Source organism: Sminthopsis crassicaudata, chromosome 5, assembly GCF_048593235.1.
Source record: "Sminthopsis crassicaudata isolate SCR6 chromosome 5, ASM4859323v1, whole genome shotgun sequence".
NCBI classification, from domain to species: domain Eukaryota; kingdom Metazoa; phylum Chordata; class Mammalia; order Dasyuromorphia; family Dasyuridae; genus Sminthopsis; species Sminthopsis crassicaudata.
This window is the reverse complement of record NC_133621.1, coordinates 92,429,238-92,456,852: the sequence shown is the minus strand read 5'-3', so window position 1 is coordinate 92,456,852 and position 27,615 is coordinate 92,429,238. Positions and strand designations below refer to the sequence as shown.

The 27,615-nt window shown below is 35.9% G+C and overlaps 1 long non-coding RNA gene across 1 annotated transcript in view; it reads left to right on the top strand.

The window, feature by feature from the left end:
- The window catches only part of LOC141543380 (uncharacterized), a 33,653-nt gene extending 8,185 nt beyond the window's left edge, over positions 1–25,468 (top strand). Inside the window, exons 2-3 of the long non-coding RNA XR_012482432.1 lie at positions 25,230–25,280; positions 25,392–25,468. This is a non-coding gene — a long non-coding RNA (uncharacterized LOC141543380). The remainder of the gene's footprint in view (positions 1–25,229; positions 25,281–25,391) is intronic.
- The last annotated feature ends 2,147 nt before the right edge of the window (positions 25,469–27,615 follow it).

Here is a 27,615-nt window from a genome sequence, read left to right as displayed (position 1 = left end):
TTATCCACTGCACCACCTAGCTGCCCCTTGCTCATCATTTCTTACAGCACAATAATATTCTATTGAATTTATATTCCACAACTTGTTCATCCATTATTTTAGGCCAAAACTCTGAACTTGAAACAAAGGATTCTTATAAGGTACTAAGTCAGTAGAATTGATAGAGACAATGGTTATTTAACATGATGCTTAACAGTTCTCTAGTTCAGTACATGTACTTAGTACTTACTATAATTCCACAAGATTCACAGCTTTAAAAGAGCATATATAAGACCTCAACCAGGATTCAGTCTGGGAGATTCAGAAGCCAGAGCTCAAGCCTCGGAACCAAGACTACAGAAGGCCTCTGAGAAAGCTAACTGGGCCGCTGAAAAGGAGACAAGACTTGGAAAGAGACAATAAAGGATTTGGACTTTAATACCTGGCTGCATTTGGGGTGATTACTGAACTGAAACTAAGACTGCCTCCAGAGACCCCAAGAAAACCCAACAAGAGAAGATTACCTTTTAGAGAAGAATATCACAATCCATTCTTCAACTGATGGGCATGCCCTCAATTTCCAATTCTTTGCCACCATGAAAAGAGCTGCTATAAATATTTTTGTACATATTGGTCCTTTCCCCTTTTTTAATGACCTCTTTGGGATAAAAACCTAGTAATTGTATTGCTGACTCAAAGGATATGCACAGTTTTATAACTCTTGGGGCATAATTCTAAATTATTTTCCAGAATGACTGGATCAGTGCACAATTGCACCAAGAAAACATTAGTGTTCCAATTTTCTCACATCTCCAACTTTATCATTTTCTTTTTCTGTCATGCTAGCCAATCTGATAGGTAAAGTGGCACCTTGCAGTTGTTTTAATTTGCATTTCTCTAATCAATGGTGATTTTAAAAAAATTATCTATAAAGAAAATTCTTGCCATCAAAGTCTGTGGCACTGATGAATGATTCAGCTTTAGAAAATGATATGATTCTATCAGTATTAAAGACATTTTATTTTAAGAGACATTAATATCTGCCTTCCTGCTTCACCCTAAGAACCATGAGGTCCTCTTATCTGACTTACATTTGAAATTTGCCCCCAATATTTTCTTCTCCATGAGAATGTAAGCTCTCTGAAAACAGACTGTCTTACTTTTCTACTTCTATCCCTGTTTGCGTTTCTATTGTACAAATATACATTCAAATGGATAATGCATGTATAGGTAATTAGAGTTCAAAAGAGTTCAAAAACATTTTTTCTTTGATTACAATGTATTTGCAATGTCAGATTTCTTTATTTCTTTTTTTAAAATTATAGATTCCAAATATTAATGATGTTTATTATAACATAAGTAACTCAAATGAGACCCTTATATATGTTAATATTGATGTTTTTGTATCCTATTTATACAATTTTTTTTGGTGATAGTTTTTTTTTTTTTTAATTAAAGCCTTTTATTTTCAAAACATATTCAGGGATAAAATTTCAACATTGACCCCTGCAAAACCTTGTGTTCCAGATTTTTCCCTCCTTCCCCCCACACCCTCTCCTAGATGGAAAGTAATTCAATATATGTTAAACATGCTAAATATATGTTAAATTCAACATATTTATACAATAATCTTATTGCACAAGAAAAATCAGATTAAAAAAGGAAGAAAATGAATAAGAAAACAAAATGCAAGCAAACAACAACAGAGAATAAAAATATTATGTTGTGACTCACACTCAGTCCTCACAGTCCTCTCTCTGGATGCAGATGACTCCATCACAAGATCATTGCAATTAGCCTCAATCCTCTCATCGTTGAAGAGAGCCACGTTCATCAGAATTGATCGTTGTATAGTCTTGTTGTTGCTAAGTATAATGATCTCCTGGTTCTACTTACTTCACTTAGCATCAGTTCATGTAAGTTTCTCCAGGCCTTTCTAAAATCACCCTACTGGTCATTTCTTACAGAACAATAATATTCCATGACATTCATATACCACAATTTATTCGGCCATTCTCCAGTTGACGGGCATCCACTCAGTTTCCAGTTTATGGCCACTACAAAGAGGGCTGCCACAAACATTCTTGCACATACAGGTCCCTTTCCTTCCTTTAAAATCTCTTTGGGATATAAGCCCAGTAGTAACGCTGCTGGATCAAAGGGTTTGCACAGTTTGATAACATTTTGAGCATTGTTCCAAATTGCTCTCCAGAACGGTTGGATCTGTTCACAGTTCCACAGTGTCCCAGTTTTCCCACATCCCCTCCAACATTCGTCATTATCTTTCCTGTCATTTTTGCCACAGATTCTTTATTTCAAAACTGTTCCACACCAGAGATCAAGAGACTTAAAATCAGGAAGTTTGGGTTCTAATTCTGACCCTGCTCCTAACTAGTTGTATGTTATTGATGTTGAGCAAATTACCCTAATTTTTCTTAGCCTCAGAATTGGTTGGTGTTTTTATTCATTTAACAAAACTAGTTACTAACATTATTAATAATTACATTAATGTAAAAGATTAATTGGGGCTAGATAATCTCTAAGGTTTCTTCTATTACTTAAAAAAAAAAAAAGAACTTTTATCCTTAAGACAGAGTTAAGCATCATTCTTTTTAAATAAAGAAATAGAGTTCTTGAATCAACTAAATGCGTTATTTTAAAATCACATTGCCACTATAGTTCCCTTTTCTCTTGGTGCTTATGAAGTAAATGGATTGAAGACCTTATCAAATCATCAACAGATTTCTTGTTGTTCCGTCATGCCTGACTCTTCATGACCCCATTTGTAATTTTCTTGGCAAAGGTGCTAAAGCGGTTTGCCATTTCCTTTTCCAATGGCTTAAGGTAAATAGAGATTAAAAGCCTTTACACAGCTAGTAAAGATCTAAGTACAGATTTGAACTCAGGTCCTCCTGATTCCAACCTCCCCTCCCCCAACTCCCTCCACCCCCCCACCCCCATATTGCTCTATTCACTGTCATCTACTTTTAAGTAGCCTAGTGGCACACTTTTAACAACTTAGAGAAAAAAATTAAGGTTATGGTAAAATATAGTCAAATGATGAGTGTGCAGAAAGTCCAGCCATGGAAAGATTCAGTATATTCAGAATCTGATTTACTGTTGGAAATTAATCTAAGGCTGACAAATGAAACAGAGGCAAATGTCACTTTCCCACAAAATTGGGAGGGAATACTAATTGTTATGTATCATGCACTAATGAATTGTTTATTTTGTACCTCTGACAGTCTAATCATGTTATGACTTCAAACAATGACTTACTGTTGTGCAGATACAAGCAGGAGAATTGTATTTAGGAACTGAAGAGATATGAGTATAAGATGAAAAGGGAAGGTAAGACTAGAATCAAGAAACTGCCCTCAAAGACCTTTTACTTTATAAATATGGAGACTAAAGCCAGAGAAGTGAGGTACCTTGCTCAAAGGGTCACACATCTAGTTAATAGAATACTCAAGATTAGAATGCAGCTCTCCCCACTTAAAGGTCAAAACAGAACTCTATCATTAAATGTGTTATTATAGGAAGAAATGGCTTGGAAGGGGATCAGGCTTACAGTACAATCATATCAGAGATCATGTATGAATAACTAAACCTTATTGTTCTCAATGAAGAATTTGGAAGTCCAACCTCAGACATTTATTAGGTTAACCCCAATTTCCTCTCTTGCCCAAATCCCTCAAAACAAAACAAAATAAACTAAACCTATAGGGGCAAGTAGGTGGTATGGTGGATAGAACATTGACTGAAGTCAAATTCGTTTGTAGTCAGCAAAGAATTTTAAATGTCAAACTTTGAAGATTACATCTTAGTTAAAGGAAGTTGTGGCAGTTCTGTAGATAGACATGTGGGAGTTGGGGTAAAGAAATGATAGGAATAATGTAGACTTTTGGGTACCCAAGATATTCAGTACTTCTGCACAGGAGGCTGGGAGTTAGCACAGGTGAAGTTGTCATTTATTCCTTCCTCTCCTAACATATTCTGACTCTTAGGAGGAATAACTGTCTACTTTCATCCTTTTTATATTCAATTTGCTTCCTACTAAAAACAACCAAATCCCCCAAAGAGAGTCACTTGGAAAGTTCAATAAGAACTGCAAACTTTTTTCTGTAGACTAGAACAACTCTCACTTTGAAACCTTTCTGCCCTCCCTCCCAGCTGCTTACTCAGAACACAAACCCAAAGCACTCACTGACAGTTCCTCTTTCAGAATTAGCCCTGGCAAATTCTCCCAGAAGACTCATGACTCAAAGTACACCAATAATAGAAGGCAAGTGTTCTCAAGAAAACAGCATGGGGAGCAGGATTTTACTGGGCCAGGACCCCCACGCTCTAAATATGGGATCTTTGGCTCACTTGCAGGGTCCCTCTTTCAGGCAGCTTTACCAAACCAGGGGCCACTTTTATTTGTCACTTAGGTTAGTTTATGGCAGTGTGCTGACTCTTCATAGCCAGGTCTGTCTGTGAGGGGCAGGACAGGGTGCTCATGAGCCATGTGCCTACCCACAGTTCCCAGGACAAACACACCTCAGCACACAGCTCCTATTTGTGCCTGGGGCACTTGGAGAAGCAGCCCTAGGCAAGAGTGGAAAAATAGTGGTTTACAATATCCCATTTCTGGGTCCTATTTTTCTGTCTTTGGTGCAGACTTTTCCTCCTTCAAACACTTCAAATCTTCTACCTTCCTGTCTCCCCACTTTCAAAACAGGAAAGAGTCTGATTTCTGCATTAATCTCTGTCTTAACAATGCAGATGTTCCAGATCCACTTACATAGGGGAAGAACTCAATACATCTTTTTGGAATTGAATTCTAGGGTATTCCTTCTATTCTCCATCTCATTATTCAGGGCTCTCGGAAGCCTTCCAGGAAGTATGATGATCATCCTAAAAACCATGTCCCTCAGTGGTCTCTAAGCCACAGTGTTTTGAGCTCTCCCTATATGAGGGATAACTGATTGTGTGTGGGGGTGGTGATGAGTGAGAATGTGTATGTGAGTGTATGAGGGTGAGAAAGAGAGGGAAATAGGGAGGTAGAGAAAGATAAAGGAAAAAGAGAAGGAGGGATGGGGAGAGGGGGAGAGGAAGAGGGAGAAAAAGAGATAGAGAGAGAGAGAGAGGAAGGGAGGGAGGATAGGAAGAAGGGAGAGAAAAAGAAACAGAGAGAGAGGGAGGGAAGAAGAGGGAGAGAAAGGGAAGGAAGGATGAAAGAGGGAGAAAGAGAGGAAAGGAGGGAGGGAGGGAAAGAGACAGAGGGAGAGAAAGAGTGAGAGAGAGGGAGACAGAGAAGGAGGGAGAAAAAGATAAAGGGAGGGAGAGAGAGAAAGACAGAAAGAGAGAATGAGACACAGAGAAAGAGAGATTGAGGAGAGGGAGAAAGGAAAAGAGAGAGAAAGAGAAAGACAGACAGAGAGACAGAGAGAGAGAGAGAGAGAGAGAGAGAGAGAGAGAGAGAGAGAGAGAGAGAGAGAGAGAGAGAGAGAGAGAGGAGAGATGGAGGAAAGGAAGGAAGCAAAGAGGGAAGAAGAGAGAAAGAAGAAGGGAGGGAAGAGAGAGGGAGGGAGGAAGAGAGAGTTGGAGGGAGAAATAGAGGAAGGGAGGGAAGGAAAGAGAGGGAAGAAGGGAGGGAGAGAGAGGATACCTGCATGATAAGAAAAGCATGAAGTGGGACTAAGACAACTAGTTGGAGTCTCCTCTCTACCATTTAAATAACAAATATTTAATAAACACCAACTGTTGGTTGGCTGTACAAAGCTGCTCTCTAAGTAGTTTGGAGAACATAAAAACCAAAAAACTGAGGCTCTTTCGGTCCTTTGGAGCTTATATTCTACTGAAGGAGGACAAGGGATGGGAAGTGGAAGGGAAAGTGTGAACATGAACACTGAGAAGCAAATACAAGGACTTTTGAGGAACACGAGTGGTAATACTTTGGGAGAATTGATTACTAGTTGTATAGTTATAGGCAAATTACTTTATCTCTCTGACCCTCAGTTTTCTTATATGTAAAACATGCAGGGTTGGACCAGATTATAAGTAGAGTCTTCCCTAACTGTAATAATCTATGAAATCTGTGACTATATATCTAGGAAAGGGGAAACTGGATATGGATCAGTGGGACAGGGAAGGAAGAACTAAACAATGAACATAAGCAATAGGTTTTTCTGCTCCAGGATATGTGGAGGCTTGGTGAGAGTTCTAGAGATGTGTGATGAGGGACCCTTTCCCCATTCAGAGAATGTATAGAGTATCCCCTATGTTCTATTGACTTGTGTCTAAGTGTTTGAATTGGCTGCTGAGCCAGACCTTAGTCTATATAATACAGATTGGGAGGTAGAAGATTATTTCTTAAGGCTACCTCTAACACTAAAGAATTATCTTATCTTGGTCAAATAATTTCATTTTTCTGGACCTCAGTTTCTTCATCTGTAAAGTATTTCATCTTTGATGACCTTTTGATGGTCTGATGAAACCTATGGATTCCTTCTTAGAATAATATTTTAAAATTCATCAAAGGAAGGAAAGAAACAAGTATTGATCAAGCACCTATTATGTATCAGGCATCCTACTAAATATTTTACAAATAATATTTTATTTTATCCTCACAGCAACCCTGGGAGGAAAGAGCTTTTAGTATCTCCATTTTACAGATAATGAACCTGAGACAAATAAAGATTGAATTACTTGCCTAGGATTACACAGTTAGGAAGTGACCAAAACTGGATTTCAATCTGGGTACTAACCCATTGTACCATCAGCTGCCTAGATCAGGTTATTCTTCAGGACCAAGCCCTAAAAGTTGCCAAAAGGCAATTGAGAGCAAATAGCGTCCTCTTCATTCATTGCTAAAAATGAGAGTTTATGAATCAAAGAATCACAGAGTTGCAAGGGACTTCTGCCATCTAGTCCAACTTGAATAAGGATCTTTTTCTTTTTTCTTTTTTTAAATTTTTTAAATTTTTTTTATAATATTATCCCTTGTATTCATTTTTCCAAATTATCCCCCCCCTCCCTCCACTCCCTCCCCCCATGACAGGCAATCCCATACATTTTACATGTGTTACAATATAACCTAGATACAATACATGTGTGTAAATACCATTTTCTTGTTGCACAATAAGCATTAGATTCCGAAGGTATAAGTAACCTGGGCAGACAGACAGTAGTGCTAACAATTTACATTCACTTCCCAGTGTTCCTTCTCTGGGTGTAGTTATTTCTGTCCATCATTGATCAACCGGAAGTGAGTTGGATCTTCTTTATGTTGAAGATTAATAAGGATCTTTTTCTAAAAACATACCTAAGGAAATGGTCTTATTAATTTTTTATTTATTAAAATGCATTTTTTCCTGTCAAACATTACTGAACAAAATAAATATTTCCCTGAACAAGAACTGACCAGGTTATTAACCATGAATTGCATTATCTGAAAAACAATCAATATTATTCTGGAACACAGTGCTCATAACAGATAATTTGAAACCACATTAGCAAACAGAGAAGCCCAAGAGAGATTTCTCAGTGTTTGTTTTGATGTTACTGTAGTTATATTTCTGACTTCTAGATAAAAACGCAGGAATCTGAACCGAATATTTATTATTGCCGTGGAAAAGAAAATTTTTCCACTGATAAAAGCAATTACTGATAATTGTAGGTGAATAAACAGCACATTCCATTTGAGATGTCCAAAGTAAAGATTTATTCCTTCATCCAACCATGATTTACTGAGTGACTACTGTGAGTACAACTCTGTACCACTCAGTGCCTGGGATGTAACAAAGTAATAAGCAATTCCTGCAATTACAATGCTTACTTTGTGATCCCCAGCCTATTAGAGATCATGGAAAATAGGGTGATTAGGACAGCAAAGGTTTTGTGTTCATGTCATATAGACAGAAAAGACTTTAAAACATTACATTACTCGTTAAGTAAACTTTGGCAGAAAAAGATACCCAGTTGAGTTCATTATCCCCAAAAGGGTTATTGTATATCCTGGGGATCTACCTTCGAGCATCACCAGGGCTGGCTAGGAAACAGCTATAACTCTCTTTTCTATTTGAAGAACATTTTTCATTTAAAAGAATAGATGTATTCCAATATTGTCATGACATATTTTCCTGGTGATTTCCATTTTAAAGTTGGATATGCTTTCTTCTAGAACACATCTTGACTTTTAAATTTAAGAAAAAACCACACTTAAAATGTATCAAACCTTTCAAAATTGTGTATATGTGTATATATATATATATATATATATATAAAAGCTACTGAAATATTACTAATCTTCAAAATAATAAAATATATTAAGCCTTCTTTAGTAGTCTTAAAGATATCATAAATCATAAATTTGGAGTTAGATTTTTCTTCAAATTTAATATACTTACTAGCTTTGTGAACTTTTGCAAGTCATTTAACAGTTTGTCTTAGTTTCCCCATCTATAAAATACTTAATACTATCATAAAACACAAAACAAAGCATGCCTAATTTATGCTATATTAATTAATTAATGCTTTATTAAAACACAGGACAAATATAATAAAAGTAAAAATACTTCAAACACTGTAAACCTCTGAGACAAAATTCAAATTAATTCAATAAATACTTATTAAGCCTACTAAGTACAAAGCATTGTCTTAAGTACTAGGGATATATAGACAAAACCACAAATTTTCTTGCCCTTTTGAAACTTATATTCTACTAAGGTAGAGTTATGATTTGTATAACATATAAGTCTAATGCAAGGTAATGAGAAAGGAGAGGATATTAGCAGTCACAGAAGTCAGGGAAAACTTCATTGAGGACTGTGGATGCTAGAGCATGAAAAAAAAGCCTCAGAAGCCATTACATCCAATTCTTCGATTTGCAGATGAGAAAAACTAAGACAGGGAGGCTAGATAAGTATCAGACATGGGATTTGAATTCAGGTTCTCTCAGGGTAGGTCCGTCAGCAGCTACCCCTCACTAACATTCTGGGTGGGCACTCTGAGCAACCAACTCTGGCAGGTTCCAGATGATCAACAGTGCCATGAAAGCAGGCAATAACAAGCTGGCTTCCTAACAAGCTGGCCATAAGCCCAATGCTACTGCTATCATGATGAGCTCCTGAGGTTTTGAAAACAATCATCAGTCTCGCTCCCTCATACACTGTTCTTTCTATCAAATACTGTGTTTCCTGCTGCTTTAGTGGTCAAGTTTTCCCACAAGTCTTGCCCTCTCAGGTCTACCTTTATGGAAATATAACTAGAATTTCTGATTTCCTGAGAGTGGGAACTCCTTTCCTTTATCTCCCACCTGAATTGTTCTGTTGTTTCATACCTGAGCTTATGGGCTTGTTGCCATTTTTTTTTTTTTCATTTGATTCATTTCATTTTTCATTTCAGTTGATATATAGAATCCTTTAGACTTTTGCAGAAGATAATATTAAATCAAACTAAAGTTTATAATGTTCAATCCTTGACTAAGAACAGTCTAATTTACTTGCAAAGAATCTCTTCACTTCTGTACTGCATAGTATATATAATGAGTACATTTGATTATAATAAAGTGAAATAATGAAATTAATTAGTCCCACACATCTTGTGAAAAAGTTGTTACCTCTTGGCATTTTTTAGTGTAATTCCTATTGTTAAGTTTTCTTAGCTTTCAATAAGTCACTGAAATTTTTTAATAAAGCTTTTTATTTTCAAAACATATATGTAGTTTTCAATATTCATCTTTGCAAAACCTTGTGTTCCAAAATTTTTTTGTCCCTCCCTTTCCCTCACCCTTCCAATGTATGTTAAACATGTGCAATTCTTCTATACGTATTTCCACAATTATCATGCTGCACAACAAAAATCAGATCAAAAAGGGAAAAAAGAAAAAAAATGTAAACAGACAACAATAAAATAAGTGAAAATACTATGTTGTAATTCATACTCAATCTCCAAAGTCCTCTCTCTTGATGTAAAAGGTTCTCACTATTACAAGACCATTAGAACTGGTCTGAATCACCTTGTAGTTGAAAAGAGCCACATGTGTCAGAATTGATCATTGTATAATCTTGCTGTTACTGTTTATAATGACCTCCTGGTTCGGTTCATTTCACTCAGCATCGGTTCATGTCTCTCCAGGCCTTTCTGAAATCCTCCTGCTGGTCATTTCTTACAGAACAATAATATTCCATAATATTCATATACCACAATTTATTCAGCCATTCTCCAACTGATGGACATCCACTTAGTTTCCAGTTTCTTGCCACTACAAAAAGGGCAGCCACAGACATTTTTGCACATATAAGTCCTTTTCCCTTTTTTATATTCTCTTTGGAATACAGATCCAGTAGAAACTATTGGATCTAAGGCTATGCATATTATATATAGTCCTTTGGACATAGTTCCAAATTTCACTCCAGAATCAGTTCACAACTCCACCAACAATGTATTAGTGTTGCAGTTTTTCTCACATGCCCTGTAATATTCATCATTATCTTTTCCTGTCATTTTAGTCAATCTGAAAGGTGTGAAGTGGTACCTCATGATTGTCTTAATTTGAATTTCTCTGATTAATATTCACTGAAAATTTTTGTAGACAGCCACCAAGCTAGGAGATTCGTCACTGCATATAATCAGAATATTTTTTCCTAAAGATTAAAAATGGAAAATCTTTTGTGTAAAATCATCTTCTATATTTTAACCATGACCTTTTTTTTTTTTTTTTTCCCTTTTGCTGAGGCAATTGGGGTTGTTATTTGCCTACAGTAACACAGCAAGGAAGTGTTAAGTGTCTGAAGCCAAATTGGAATCCAAGTCCTACTGACTTTAGGGTTGGTGCTCTATCTAACTGTGCCACTTAGCTGCCCCATAACCATGACTTTCTGCTTTTGTATATCAAAGACATTTCTCTTTATTAAAACACATAAGCTTTAAATAAATATCAAATGTGAAGATGACACTTCTTCAGAGGAAAATTTTCAAAATGAATCTTTTAAAATCTTTTAAAAAATCTTTTTAAAAAGTGTTTATTTGTTTCTATTTTCTATTTTTTATTTTTAAAAAAATTTATTTTATTTGAAAAAACCAAGAAAATACAAAACAAAATAGAGCAAAACAAAAGCAAACATTGTCATGTATCCACAAGAACATCAGAGAGGATTCAAAATATATAACAACAAATTACCAGGTCAAGAAAGTATACACATTGGTAGAAAAAAAAATTTTATTAATTCATCTTTACTTAAGTTCCTTGTAAATTGTTCTTTGGAATCTTAAACATAAATAATTTGTCCATATTTAAACACTTTGTCCATGTTAAGTTCCTTAAAATTGATCTTTCATATTGGCTCCCAAATGCTACATTTTCTATTAAGTTTGGATTTTATTGATGAAAAGTCCTGAAAATCTGCAAGTTTGTTGAATGTCCAATATTTCTCATTCGAAATTATAAATAATTTTGCTGGATATGATATTTTGTCGGCAGACTTAGCTCTTTTGATTGTTGATGGATATGATTCCAGAATCTGCAGTCTTTTATTACAGCTGCTGATAAGTCTTGTATAATTCTAATTGTAGTTCCAGCATATTTGAATTGTTTGATTTTTTTTTTTTCCCTTGCTTCTTACAAATTTTTCTCTTTGAGCTGGGGATTTCAAAATTTGGCAATATTCCAATTTGGTTTCCACAAAGGCTCTCTTTGAAATGATGATCGGTGAATTTTTTCTATTTCTACTTTCCTTTCATGTTCTATCACTCCACGATGATTTTCTTGCATCATTTATTACATTATTGTGTCAAGGTTCTCTTTTTGGTCACAACTTTCTGGCAATCCAATTGTTCTTATATTTTCACTTCTTGATCTCTAGATCTGTCGTTTTTCTTATGTTTCACATTCTGTTCTATTTTTTCATCCTTTATAATCTGTTTTGTCATTTCTTGGTCTTTCATGGCTTCACTGGCTTCCCAATTCTAATTTTCAAAGAATTATTTTCATTTTTGAGACTCTGTACCTCTTTTTCTAGTTGATTAACTTTTTTTTTCATAATTTTCTTGTTTTTCTTGGATGGTTTTTCTTTTTCTTTTTAGTTTTTCCTCAGTGTCTCTCATTTCTTTTTTGAGTTCTATAAATTTTTTCTGGACAGAGAACCATTTCCCCATACACTGGGGGTAGAAACTTTTTTTTTCTTTTTTTTCTTTTTACTAAAATGTCCTCCTCTGAATATAAACCCTCGATCTTCTTTGTTTCCATAATATGTTTCCATGGCGGGCTCATTTTTTTTTTAAATAGTGTAAGCATCTTTAATTGTAAAATGGGGGGATGGTGCTCAAGCTTCCCTTCAGCTGTCCATTCTGACCAGGATCCTCGAACCAAGAGCTCCACCCACTTGCAAGTGCCCACAGTCAGCAGCATCCCTGCCCCACTGCCTCTGCGCTCACTGGGTGCTGGTTCCCCAGGGCCGCAGTTCTGCAGCACAGTTGAGGGTCTCTCAATTTTCCGGGACTCGAAACTGACTCCACAAACAGTCCCAGAGGTGAAAGTCTCGGTGATTCCTGCTGCGGCTCCAGACACAGTCAGCTAGCCCCCGGGCTCCCCATTGCTGTTTCTGCGGAGCTACCTTGGAGATGTTTGCATTTCAGACAGGTTAATGCCCAGTCTGGGGTCTTGCGTTCAGATCTTCTCCGGTTGTCCCTGGAGGACTCCTGTTCTGTCCCAAACTTTGATTTTTAACTATGTTCAAGGCGCAAATTTGTTCTATTTGTGGGGGAAATCGGGAGAGCTTGAAATTTACCGACCTATTGCACCAATTCCCCAGAATTCTCTACCAGGAAGGTAATTATCTTTCTTTCCTGTTTCCAACTATACTTGGGAAATATATTTTTAAAAAAAATTTTAATTTTGGAAATTATATTCAAATGTAACTGTTTCTTTTGTAATTCTCTGTATTTTTAAGGATAAGGGAGGTTTAGAAATCCCACTTGTGATCATAAATCTTGGGATCTTAGAGCTGATGATCATAAAGATCATCTAGGGACTAATTCCTTCATGACGTAGATGAGGAAACCATGATCTAGAGAGGACAAAACTGTCTTGTTCTCATAATTTATGGCAATCTACATTTTAAAAACAATGATGAAGTGTTTGTTTATATAAGTAAATTTTAAAAAAGGAGAGAAGATAAAATACTCCCAACACCCCCCCCCCAAAAAAAAAAAAAAGATTAAGCATAATTATATTTTGAAAGGGGAAAAAAAAAAAAAGGAAGATAATTTTGACAGATGTCCCTTCTGGGCTAGAATTTCATCCAAAACGTTTGTCAGGTGTATACCAAACGCAACTGTAGGTAAATAGGACTTTTGACAAAAACCAGGCACAAAGAACATAATCCATGCTTTTAAGTGCAAGATTCTTGCTAGGATTCTAACTTCATTCATCCTTTAGTGCTTAGATTCCTCTTGGCAATTTTTCTCTTAGTTCTACTTTCTCTCAGCTCCAGGCAATCTGATCACTGGACCAACGGCCTCTTTTTCTCTTAGTAACTTTTGGCTGCAATGATTCCTTAGTCTTTTTCTATTTTTTAAATTTTATTTTCTCTAGTCAAGAAACCCGAGCTTCAAACCTCTGTCCGTTAAACATGCCAGCTGTCTACAAGGCCCTCTCTTTTTTGCCAGGCACTAAATGAGGGAAATCACTTCAACTCTCCCATCTGCTCTCTTACTGGAGCTGTGTGCTTGTCTTAATCCTTATACAATGCTCTTTAATTAATTAAGAAGCTAAGTTATCCGATTATTCCTAGCAACCTTAGCAAGTCTTCTGCAGTTGATTTAGGTAACAAAGTAAAATACGATCATTTGTAATAGCATTTTATTTTTTCAAATACATGTAAAGATAGTTTTCTTTTTCTTTTTTTCTTAATAATATTTTATTTTTTCAAATACATGTAAAGATTGTTTTCAACATTGATTTTATTTTTAAAAATTTTCTTTTTTTAACTTTTTTTAAATCATAGCTTTTTATTTACAAGATATATGCATGGATAATTTTTCAGCATTGACCTCCTGTTCAGCAAAACCTTCTGTTCCAATTTTTCCCCCCTTATCCCTTTTCCCCCATATGACAGGTAGACCAATATAGGTTAAATATGTTAAAGTATTCAACATTCATTTTTGTAAGGCTTTGTGTTCCAATTTTGTTCTCCCTCCCTTACTTCCCCTCCCCAAGACAACAAGTAATCTAGGTTAAACATGTGCAGTCTTTTAAAACATATTTCCATATTTGTCATGTTGTGTAAGAAAAAGTAGATCAAAAGAGGGGAAAACCACAAGAAAGAAAAAGCAAGCAAATAAACAAAGTGAAAATACTACAGTTTGATCCACATCCAATCTCCAGAGTTCTCCTTTCTGGATGTGAATGACATTTTCCATCCCAAGAATGACTTTCCTTTTTTTTTTTTTTTTTTTTTTTTAATTAAACAGATAATTAAACCTATCTGATTAAGCCCTGAAATTGTTCTGGGTTTAGTTTTTGAACTGGGGCTACTTACAGGATTTCAAGAGCATAACATTTCATGTGCTTGTTCCCCTCAAAGTAGAGCTTTTGTGGGCTGGTGAAAACAGAGGTGGTTTCTTTTTTGACAACTTCAGTAGGAAATCATAATATTTATATAATATTTACAGGCTCCTAAGCTTTCTTGTGTCACAAACACCTTTGGCAGCCTTATGAAGCTCATAGACCTTTTCAAATATATGTGAAATAAAACAGAAAAGATTACAGGGAATACCAATTCGATTAAAATATAGTTATCAAAATATTTTAAAAAACAAATTCACGGTGGATGCCCATCAACTGGAGAATGGCTGAATAAGTTATGGTCTATGAATGTTATGGAATATTATTGTTCAATAAGAAACGATCAGCAGGAGGATTTCAGAAAGGCCTAGAGAGACATGAACTGATGCTAAGTGAAGTAAGTAGAACCAATAGAACAGTGTAAAAGGCAACAACGAGTTTATGTGATGATCAACTATGAAGGACTTGGCTATTTTTTTTTCAGGAATGAGGTGATTCAGGCCAATTCCAACAGACTTGTGATACAAAGAGCCATCTGCTCCCAGAATGAGAACTATGGGGATTGAATAATCACAACATAATATTTTTTGTTGTCATTGTTGTTGTTTGCTTGCTTTTTTTTTTCTTTTTCATTTTTTCCCTTTAGATCTGGTTTTTCTTGTGCAGCATGATAAATGTGGAAATATGTTTAGAAGTATAGCATATGTTTAACCAACACACTCACTCCCCATAGCCCTCTCTCTGGATATAGATGGCTCTGTCCATCACAAGTCTATGGGAATTGGCCTGAATCACCTCATTGTTGAAAAAAGTCAGAGTTTAGCCTTGGCAATAAGAGCCGAGAAAGAGATCCAAGGAATTAGAGTAGGAAATGAAGAAATCAAATTGTCACTTTTCGCAGATGACATGATGGTATACTTAGAGAACCCCAAAGACTCTGCTAAAAAGCTATTAGAAATAATTCAGAATTTTAGCAAAGTCGCAGGATACAAAATAAATCCACATAAATCCTCAGGATTTTTATACATTACCAACACAATCCAACAGCAAGAGATACAAAGAGAAATTCCATTCAAAATAACAGTCGATAGTATCAAATATTTGGGAATATATCTACCAAAGGAGAGTCAGGAATTATATGAGCAAAATTACAAAACACTTGCCACAAAAATAAAGTCAGATTTAAATAATTGGAAAGACATTCAATGTTCTTGGATAGGCCGAGCGAATATAATAAAGATGACAATACTCCCCAAACTAATCTATTTATTTAGTGCTATACCAATCAGACTCCCAAGAAACTATTTTAATGACCTAGAAAAAATAACAACAAAATTCATATGGAAGAATAAAAGGTCGAGAATTGCAAGGGAACTAATGAAAAAAAAGTCAGAGGAAGGTGGTCTAAGTGTACCTGATTTAAAGCTATATTATAAAGCAACAGTCACCAAAACCATTTGGTATTGGCTAAGAAATAGACTAGTTGATCAGTGGCATAGGTTAGGTTCACAGGACAAGACAGTGAATAAAAATAGCAATCTAATCTTTGACAAACCCAAAGATCCCAAATTTTGGGATAAGAATTCATTATTTGACAAAAACTGCTGGGAAAACTGGAAATTAGTATGGCAGAAACTAGGCATGGACCCACATTTAACACCACATACTAAGATTAGATCAAAATGGGTCCAAGATTTAGGCATAAAGAACGAAATCATAAATAAATTGGAGGAACATGGGATGGTTTACCTCTCAGACTTGTGGATGAGGAAGGAGTTTGTGTCCAAGGGAGAACTAGAGACCATTATTGATCACAAAATAGAACATTTTGATTACACCAAATTAAAAAGTTTCTGCACAAACAAAACTAATGCAAACAAGATTAGAAGGGAAGTAACAAATTGGGAAAAAATTTTTACAGTTAAAGGTTCTGATAAAGGCCTCATCTCCAAAATATACAGAGAATTGACTTTAATTTATAAGAAATCAAGCCATTCTCCAATTGATAAATGGTCAAAGGATATGAACAGACAATTTTCAGATGATGAAATTAAAACTATTTCCACTCATATGAAAGTGTTCCAAATCACTATTGATCAGAGAAATGCAAATCAAGACAACTCTGAGATACCACTATACACCTGTCAGATTGGCTAAGATGACAGGAACAAATAACGATGAATGTTGGAGGGGCTGTGGGAAAACTGGGACACTGATGCATTGTTGGTGGAGTTGTGAAAGAATCCAACCATTCTGGAGAGCAATCTGGAATTATGCCCAAAAAGTTATCAAAATGTGCATACCCTTTGACCCAGCCATACTACTACTGGGCTTATACCCCAAGGAAATACTAAAGAAGGGAAAGGGACCTGTATGTGCCAAAATGTTTGTGGCAGCCCTTTTCATAGTGGCTAGAAGCTGGAAGATGAATGGATGTCCATCAATTGGAGAATGGTTGGGTAAACTATGGTATATGAATGTTATGGAATATTATTGTTCTATAAGAAATGACCAACAGGAGAAATACAGAGAGGCTTGGAGAGACTTACATCAACTGATGCTGAGTGAAACGAGCAGAACCAGAAGATCATTATACACTTCAACAATGATACTGTACGAGGATGTATGCTGATGGAAGTGGATTTCTTCAACATAGAGAAGAGCTAATCCAATTCCAATTGATTAATGATGGACAGAACCAGCTACATCCAGAAAAGGAACACTGGGAAATGAATGTAAACTGTTATTTTTACCTTCTGAATCCAATTCTTCCTGTGCAACAAAAAATTCGGTTCTACACACATATATTGTATCTAAATTATACTGTAATATATTTAACATATATAAGACTGCTTGCCATCTGGGGGAGGGGGTTGGGGGAGTAAGGGAAAAAATCTGAATAGAAGTAAGTGCAAGGGATAATGTTGTAAAAAATTACCCATGCATATGTACTGTCCAAAAATGTTATAATTATAAAATAAAATAAAAAATTAAAAAAACAAAAAACAAAAAAAAAAAAACATAAAAAAAAAAAAAAAAAGAAAAAAGTCAGAGTTGATTATGACAACTCTGTTGCTGTTGTGTACAATGATCTCCTGGTTCTGCTTATCTCATTTAGCTTAGTTCATGTAAATCTTTCCAGACCTCTCTGAAATCATCCTGCCGGTTGTTTTTTACAGAACAATAACATTCCATAGCATTCATCTACCATAACTTATTCAGACATTCTCCAGCTCATGGGCATCCATTCAGTTTCCAGTTCCTAGCCACTACAAAAAGAGCTGCCACAAATATTTTTGCATATACGGGTCCCTTTCCCTCCTTTATGAGCTCTTTAGGATACTCTACTAGATCAAAGGGTATGCACCGTTTGATAGCCCAAAGTTTAAACTGCTCTCCAGAATGGTTGGAGCCGTACACAGTTCCACCAACAATGTGTTAGTGTTCCAATTTTCTCATATCCCTTCCAAAATTTATAATTATCTTTTCTTTTAGAAGATCTGAGAGGTCTGTATAATACCTCAGACTTATCTTAATTTGAAGCTTACATTCTTCAATATAAGGAGGGATGGCATGCACATATATAGGAAGACACAGAATATGCAAGAAACAGATTACCTGAATTAGGAGGCTAATCTCCATCTAGATTCTGGACCCCAATGTTCTCACTTTTTACATCCATCACCCTCTTTTCTCCATATTTTTTTCTGACTTGTTCTTACAAAGTCCAATCTGCCCATGGGATATTTCTACTTGGATGTCTCACCAAATTTAGGAAATCAGGCAAACAATATCCTGGGGCATTGTTAGAGTTAAATATGATAGAATAATATTTAGCTGCCATTTAAAGGCAAATTGACTCAAGTTTGGGACAAGTACATTATACAACCGTTTAAATTTACATCACATTCTGTGGCAAAGGGAAAATGACTCCTGCAGAAGAGAAAGTAAATTCTGTCCCTAGAAGCCAAGTTGACAGAACTGAAATCTACATTAACTATGAGGAGAAAATTGCATTTTCTTTTAAATGCTATTTGCACTTTGTACTTTTTGCTTCTAGTACTCAAGTTATTAAAATTGGTATGTTAAAGACTTACAAACCACACAAAAGCTTTAAGAAGACTCTGGTTGAGGATAGCTAGATGGAATAGTGGATAGTACCAGGCCAGAAGTTAAGAAGACCTGAGTACAAACATGCACTCAGAGGCTTACTGGCTGTGTGACTCTGGGCAAGTCATTCACCCTGTTTGCCTCAGTTTCTTCATCTGTGAAATGCTCAGGAGAAGCAAATGGCTCCAGTATCTCTGCCGAGAAAACACCAAGTGGGGTCATGGAGAGTTGGACAAAAATGAACAACAACAAAAGTAGGTTAAAAACTATATTTCCTCTACAGTAGCTCTACAGAAGCATCTCTTTCTAACTTCTTGATTACTTCTGATCAGCAATGCGACTGGCAGTTCTTCTGTGGGGGACAAACATTGGGGGAAAGAGCAGAGCTCTAAGGATGTCATTGGTCCTTCAGGGATAGAAGAAACATGTTACAGGACAGTGCTTCTCGTAGCTTTAAATATCCTGCTGCCAAAGCCTGAGAGTCATGGCTCAGATATCAAAGACCCAACTATCTCCAAGCTGGGAGTCTCCACTTATCCCCTCTTTATCTCTGTCTCTGTCTCTGTCTCCTTCTCCCTGTCCCTCTCATTCTCCCTCGGTCCCTCTCTGTCTCTTGTTTTTCTCTCTCCCTTTCTCTTTCCCTCTCCCTCTTTCTCTTCCCCCTCGCTCTCCTTCCCTCCTCTCTCTCCTCCCCTCCTTCTCTGTCTCCTTCCTTCTCTCTATTTCTCTATCCTTCTCTCTCTCTTTCCCTCTTTCTTTCCCCCTCTCTCTCCCTCCCCCCCCTTTCTCTCTCTGCCTCTTCTGCAATTTGCAAACTCAGCTTGTTCTACGTCCATTTTAATTTCCCTTTACTAATAAAAAGGAGAGAAGAGAGAGAGCAGAATTTCCTTCAGGAGAGGCAGTTTTAGGTGAGATGCCACATGCCACAGATGCACAGGGACTGTGCCGTGGGTACACAGGCAATGAAAAACAGTGTGTGCCAAGAAATGGGAAGGAAGATGAAAAAGGAAGTGGGAGGCTGCCAAAGGCAAATTTTACTCACTCCATGAGTGTGCTTAGAGTGCCTGTAGCAGCAATGACTCAGTTTGCTACTGAAAAATCATCTTGAGTACTGCCTTCGGGTTTCTGATACTTGCTTTATATTTCTCTTTGTATGTTTTTCTTTCAACCTCCCAAAGAACTGAATTTATCATTAGGATTAGGGGCCATCAAATAGTTGGGATATTTTGATCATAGCCAGTAGCCTGATCTGTAAATATACCTGTATTTTAGTTGTAATTTGCTTGCAATTGAGATGAATTTGAAATTAAGATAAAGTGAATTTTCTTTCTCTCTTTCTGTCTCTATTTCTTTGTCTCTCTCTTTATCTCTGTCTCCTTCTCTATTTAGTTTATATCACCACCTCTGGGACATTCCCTCTCTCAACACCCACTCAAGTGAGGCAGGTTGGGTTCCCAGAGAACAAATAACTTCTCAGAGTTCTAAGGATAACTCTAGGGAGCTGTGGTTTGTAACACTCTCACCCTGTGTGCTCCCCATTGATTACCAATTAGTCAGCCAGACTTAATTAGCTTTTAGAAGCAGGTATTTACTGAGAAATATAACAAGCAAAAAGCTACCAAAAAATACAGAACTGGGTAGACAGGATTTGTAGATACTTTTCCACCTACACACAAATTCTCTGAAGAGAGTAGGTTTAAACTTGAAAACCATGTATAGACAAAGAACAAATTCACAGTTCAAGGTTATTAGAGGTCCTTTTCTCTCTCTGTGGAGACCTCATGAGACCTCTTAGGAACTCTTTTCTGAACTACAGAGACTACATTTTGCAATTCTTTTATTCCCCACATTATTTAGCACATAGAAGGTGTTTAGTCACTACATATTAACTGAAAGCAATTAAACAAATTTGCCTGAGCAAATGTTATTCTCTATATTTTATAGGTGAAGAAACAAGCATGGAGAAGTGAAATGGGTTATTCATGGGCACACAGCTAGTTGACGAAAGAGTTAGTATTAGAATCCAAGTATCCTGACCCCTTGATCTTAATATTATATGCAATTCATTTTTAAAATGCAGAGTTGTAAGCATGTTTAATTATTTTTGTTGTTTAAAGGTAAATATATTATTTTATTTTGCTTTTTAAAAAAGTTTTTAAAGTTTTTTTTTATTTTCAAAACATATGCATGGATAATTTTTCAACATTGACCCTTGCATAGCCTTGTGTTTCAGATTTTCCCCTCCTTTCCCCATCCTCTCTCTTAGATGTCAAACAATCCAAAATATGTTATACATGTTAAAATATATGTTAATCCAATATGTGTAAACATATTTATACAATTCTCTTGCTGCACAACAAAAATCAGATCAAAAAGGAAAGTGAGTAAGAAAACAAAATGCAAATAAACAACAATAAAAAGATGAGAACGTTATGTTGTGACCCATACTCAGTTTCCACAGGCCTCTCTCTGGGTGTAGATGGCTCTCTCCATCACAAGATCATTGAAACTGTCATCAGTCATCTCATCGTTGGAAAGAGTTCATCAGAATTGATCATCATATAATATTGATGTTGTCATGTATAATGATCTTCTGGTTCTGCTCATTTCACTTAGCATGTAAGTCTCTCCAGGCCTATTTTATTTTTTAAATGAATTTTTATTATACACGCAAAGATAATTTTCAACTTTCACCCTTGTAAAACCTTGTGTTCCAAATTTTTCTCCCTCCCCTTCCCTGCTCTCCTCCCTTAGACAGCAAGTAATCCGCTATAGGTTAAACATATGCTAACCATGTATCATGCTGCACAAGAAAAATCAGCTCAAAAAGGGAAAAAATGAGAAAGAAAAAAAACAAGCAAACAATAATAAAAATGATGAAAATATTATTGTTATCCATACCCAGTTCTCATAATTCTCTCTTTGGATGCAGATGGCTCTTTCCATCATAAGTCCATTGTAATTGACCTGAATTACCTTATTGTTGAAAAGTACGAAGTCCATCACAGTTGATCACATAATCTTATTGTTGTTGTATACAATGCTCTTTTGGTTCTACTCACTTCATTTAGCATAAGTTCATGTAAGTCTCTCCAGGCCTTTCTGAAATCATCCTGCTGGTCATTTCTTATAGAACAATAATATTCCATAACATTCATATACCATAACTTATTCATCCATTCTCCAACTGATGGGCATCCACTATATTTCCAGTTCCTTGCCACTACAAAAAGGATTGCTACAAACATTTTTACACATGTGGGTCCTTTTCACTTTTTTATTATCTCTTTGAGATACAGATACTACTGGTTAAAGAGTATGTATAGTTTGATATCCCTTTGAATATAGTTCCAAATTGTTCTCCAGAATGATTGGATCATTTCACAACTTTACTAATAATTTATTAGTGTCCCAGTTTTTCCCACATCCCCTCCAAGATTCATTATTATCTTTTCCTGTCATTTTAGCCAATCTGAGCGATATGAGATGGTACCTTAGAGGTGTCTTAATTTGAGTTTTTCTAATCAATAGTGATTTAGAACATTTTTTCATATGACTAGAAATGGTTTTAATTTCTTCAACTGAAAATTGTCTTTTCATATCCTTTGACTATTTATCAATTGGAGAATGGCTTGACAATATATTATTTTAAAATAAAAAATAGCTTTTTGAAAAAACCCGCTTTCTCTATAAGAAGATCTACATTTATTAATGGACGTATTGAGGAATAAAGTACAGTACCAAGCTAACATTAAAAAAAAAAAAAGGAAGATCCTAGAAGGGTGAGTAAAGCATAGAAAACCAAAAAACATAAACTATCAGAAGGAAATCACTTTTGGGAGAAGAAGGCAATTTTCTCTTTTCTCCCTTCACTAATAGTCATATCACTAAAAAGACTGGATCAGACAATGCATCCCCTGGGAGCAGAGAGGGATGTGGAAGACAAACATGGATTCAGAAAGACAATCATTCAAGAGAGGAGACAGTTTCGGAGAGTGTTATTCCTCTTGATGAGCTTCTAGAAGTTTTAACCTTAGACTAAAGTCTAAAAAAGAAGCAGACCTGAGAACCCAACTGTGATGCCCACCCAGAAGAGAGATACATTTAAGGGGAGCTGCATGGGGACTCTACAAGAAACTACAAGAAAAGATTTTACAAAGAAAGGATGATTTTATTTTTATCTTTGTTATATATTTATACATAAAATACATGTGTCATTCACTCTCTCCCAAGGATGATGTATATATTTATTGGAATTTTTTTTCAAAGGTAGACAGGGGGAATAGATTTATTTCTATCAGTTATTCTTACTATGTCACCTTAAGAATGCATTTGCTAAAAACTAATTCTAATGGCTAGTTGTAAATGGGAAACATATTGTTGGGTACTCATGAACTAGCCTCCTGTGATCCTTAGAGTTATAGTTGTCCCACTGCCCCTCCTGTTTCTGAACCCACTAGGGACCTAAGTTATGAGTGAGAGTTGGAATGTCTTATAAGAGACATAAAGAATCATGATTTGTGGAAAGAATTTTGAATTTAAAACCACAGGATTGGGGTTCATATCCTAGTTTTGGCATTTATTACTTCGGTAAGATTGAGAAAATCCCAATCTCCCTGAGTCTGTTTCTGAGGCTGGAATAGATGATCTTTGATGTCCCTTTTAGTTCTAAAACTACTTTCTCTATAGATGAAATAAATTGTAATAGATCACTGGAGAGATCTAAAATACATTCAGGAAATTTGGAGTAGGAAGAATTATCACTTTTTGTGCATCTCATGTGCTCATTAGGTTTTATCTTGGACTTTAATTATTTTGTATATTTTATCTTTCTCTAGTAAGCTTCGTTAAGGTGGTATATCTTATTTATCTTTGTCTTTTCTCCAATAAACAGAGACTTAAACAGATTTTTGTATAGAATGACTCTCTAAAAGAGATATAGAGGAAAATTTTTGGTGATGTGAAAACAAAAGATATCATTAAATCATTAAAATATGATTTTTAAAAGATAAACTTTTGGGGAAAATGTATTCATAAGAGGACTTATTTGAATCATTGACAAGTTTTCCTTCTGTCAAAAACAAAATGTATTCATACACTTTTAAAGATAAAATAAAACAAAACTAAATCAATAGTGGGAGGTCAAATAGAAAACTAAATCTTAGGAGGTACCAAGAACTATCTACCAAAAAGTATACTTCTCAAAAAACAAAACAAAACAAAACGAAAAAAAAAACAAAAAAAAAAAACTAAACAGCCTCCACTGGAAGCCCTTTCAGCATAATTTTGATCTTGTTTTAGTTCTGCAGATGAATTCTCTCCACTTCAAATGCAAAGCTCCATAGTCTTCCTCAATAAATATGAATAAAAATGCACCGACAACAACCAAGTATAGGCCATTTTCTCTACTTCAACCCCAGCCATGTTGATCTATTTTATATCAAAAGAACTAAAGTATCTTCCTTTTGCAATAGATGCTCTTTCTTTTAGAAAAGATACATCCCCTCATCACCACCCACTAAGCAAGCCCCATGTTTTCTTTGCTAACTGCAAAGACAATTATGTGTATATTCGAAGGCTGGCTATAGAATGCTAGCACATGTTTTGATTTGGCAGAAACCAAATACTTAGGAAGGCATAAAAATAATACAATTATATAGTACTTCAGGGCTAGAAAGAGATTGCATTGCTTTGATCTTACTTGATCCTTACAATGATATTGTTATATAACTAGTAGTTCAAATATCATTACTCTCATTTTTACTTACTTAGTCAGGGTTAAATGCTAATATGAGTGAACTGTGGCAGACAACCTCTTGTTGTTAGTACCATGATCCTTTAAGGCAAACCTTTTAATTCCATTCAACTAGAAAAGCACATAGTAAGCACTAATATGTACCAGATGGTATTAGGGACTAAGGATACAAAGATAGAAGTAAAAGAGGCTTGCTGTCAAGAGACTTACATTCCAGCTCTCCCATAATAAGAGAAAAATGATTTGAGTTTTGTAGAGAAAACAAGGTAAAAGACTTGTTTATCAAAGGCATCAGAATAAATGCCCGAAGCTTCAAACTCAACTGTCTATAGAACTGAAGTCATATCAAAAATTTGAGAATATTTAATATAGGAGAAGCATTTAAAAAGTTTTTGTTCAGTCATGTCCAACTCTTCAAGTTCCCATTTGAGGTTTTCTTGCCAAAGAATGGTCTGCTGTTTCCTGTTCCAGTTCGTTTTACAAATGAGGAAACACAGGCAAAGAGCGTTAAGTGATTTACCCAGGGTCATGAAGCTAGGGTGGATTGAGGTTGGATCTGAATTCAGGTCTTTCTGATAGGTTTGGTTCTCTATCTATTTCGCCCCTACCTGCCCCACAATTGGAAAGACGGACACTTCAATATGCTGTTGATCCAACAGCTATGAATGATCCAATATAACCAAGCTCAGCCCCAAAGAAGATACAAAAAAATGTACCTCTTTTCTTTCTTTACAAAGGTACTCCATATTGCATATACCATGAGATTTAGAATGTATTGACTAATTTTCTAAAGTTCCTTTTTTTTTTTTTTTTTTTTTTTTTTTTTAAACAAAGAATGGGTCACTGAAATGGAGGGCCTGGGGGAGAAGAGTGACATTCAGAAATGTAAGTGATTTAAAACCAAAAGATGCCAATAAAAATATATATTTTTAAATTGAAGTCAAATGAGCTTCATTTGAATTTCCCTTTTGTCCATGGCTTTGTCTTCACTTTTAGAATGACTTGAGGAGCAGACTACATGAGCTCTCAGTGAAAAGGGGCAAGAAAAAGAATTCTGAGATCTTGGAGCTGAGAAGAGACCTTAAAGAACACCAATTCCTTTCTCTATAAATGAGGTAAATTGTGACACATCAATGGAGAAATCCAAAGTGCTCTTGGGAAATTTGAGGAGGGAGAGAATGTAGCATTTTGTATATCTCTCATCAGATTCTATTTAGTTCATCTTCATTACTCTAATGTAAACTTCTTGAAGGCAGTGTGTCTTATTTGTCTCGTCTCCACTAACAAGACATTTACCACGTATTTGTCAAATGAATGAATATATGGATAAAGGGCAACCTGAGTTCTGGAAAGTTGTCTATTTCTAAACCTTTACATGTATTCATGTATGTGTTTGTGTGTGTTTGGGCAATTTCCTGGTTTTGCCTACATAGGAGGACAAATGAATAGCTAACTAGAAGTTCCCAGAGGAATATGATGTATTTTGAATTGAGGAGAGGAGGAAAATCTATGGAAGTTTATGAAATAGGAACTTAAAAAGCAGAGAAAAAAGGAAAATAGCCATGGGAAAAACTCCAAATGATACAAAAAGTTTCCACTTAAACTACTTGGAATCATTTCATATTTTTAATTCCAAGAATATAATTAATATATGAAGTACCAAAATGCTAAATGCCATTTTCTAGTATTATACATATATATATATATACATATGCCTATACATAATACCTATGTATATTGCAAAATGCACACATATCTGAAGATAGCATATTGTGTGCATACACACATACACACACACACACACACACACATATACACATACACCCAATCACACAATTTTTGGTGGCTTTGTTTTTGAGATGAAATTTCCTTATCTCTATGAGGCTGGAAGCCCAATCCATTGCTGATGTGCATGGAAACTTTGACTTACTCTGTTTCTAACCTGGGCTAGTTCACCCCTTGTCGGGCAGTCTTTTGAGATTCTCTCCCCCAGAAACCCTCCATATTGACTTTGGACTTAATGTGGACACTCAGTTGGCTATTGACCTACTAAAGCTCAGAACTCTCCAACTCCAGTAATGTACCTGGCTGAGCCTCTCCAGTGGCAGGGATTACAGGTGTGTGTCACCACATCTGGCTCATATCCTATTTCCATCCACAATTCTCACTAGTTTCCCTAGGAGGGTTACATTCTATTGTCCAGTCAAAATGCTCTACTTAATTTTCTGTCTCCCATCTCCTTGCCTGTGCTCTGAAATGCACTTTCTCCCCCCTTCTCTCTCTCTCAGAACCCTTTGCTTTCCTCAAAACTAAGCTCAGGTAGGTGCTAGAGGAAGCTTTAGTAGATCTCCTTTGTTGTTACTGTTCTCATCTTCCTTCTTAAATTGTTACTTATTTTGTGATATATATATATATATATGTATATATATATATATATACACATATATATATGCTTTTTTTTTTTTTTAACAAGTTGTTTCCCTCCTGTCAAAGGTAAACTAACTGAGGGCAGAGATTGGTTTTTAAAAAAATCTTTCTATCTCCAGTGCCCAATACTCTAGGTAGTAAATGATTGTGTTTGGGGCTTTTTATGTATAATTTGTGTAATATAAAATAGTCACAAGGCCCTGACTGCTGACTTTGTTGTCCCTGATATTGCCCATGCTGCCTTCTGAAACAGCAATCTGCACATTGAGCTATTCCCAGCAAGATTAGTACCCATACTATTAAGTTACTATCAAGTGAGATCAAGTAACTAGAAACCTTGAACCTCTTGACCTTGGAGGGATTATGTGTGCCTGGCAACCCCTGCCCTCTTTCCCTGGTTCCTGTAAATCGACCTTAATTTGCATAGAGGATTTTTTTGACATGTTTGTACCCACTCCTCCAGGGAGAATCAGCTATTCCCAGACCTTCTGGAAAACACCCTCCTGCAGGTGGCTTGCCCACCTGCAGCCAGAAAGGGGTATAAAAAAAAACCCCAAAACTGAGAATTGTGACTATCTGAGAGCAGATTGGCTCAGCACTCCCCATGACCATAGCTCTTGATTTGTGAGTATGACCATATCATTTTGGGAATTTCTGCCTTTATTGTTTATTTCCTTGAGGCTGTACCTGACTTCCAATCCCAAATCCTCTATGTCCTCCACCGATCCCACCTTGCCAATAGACTCCCTTCTGAAACATTAAGTCCAGGATGTCAAGTTCTCATTTTGCAGGA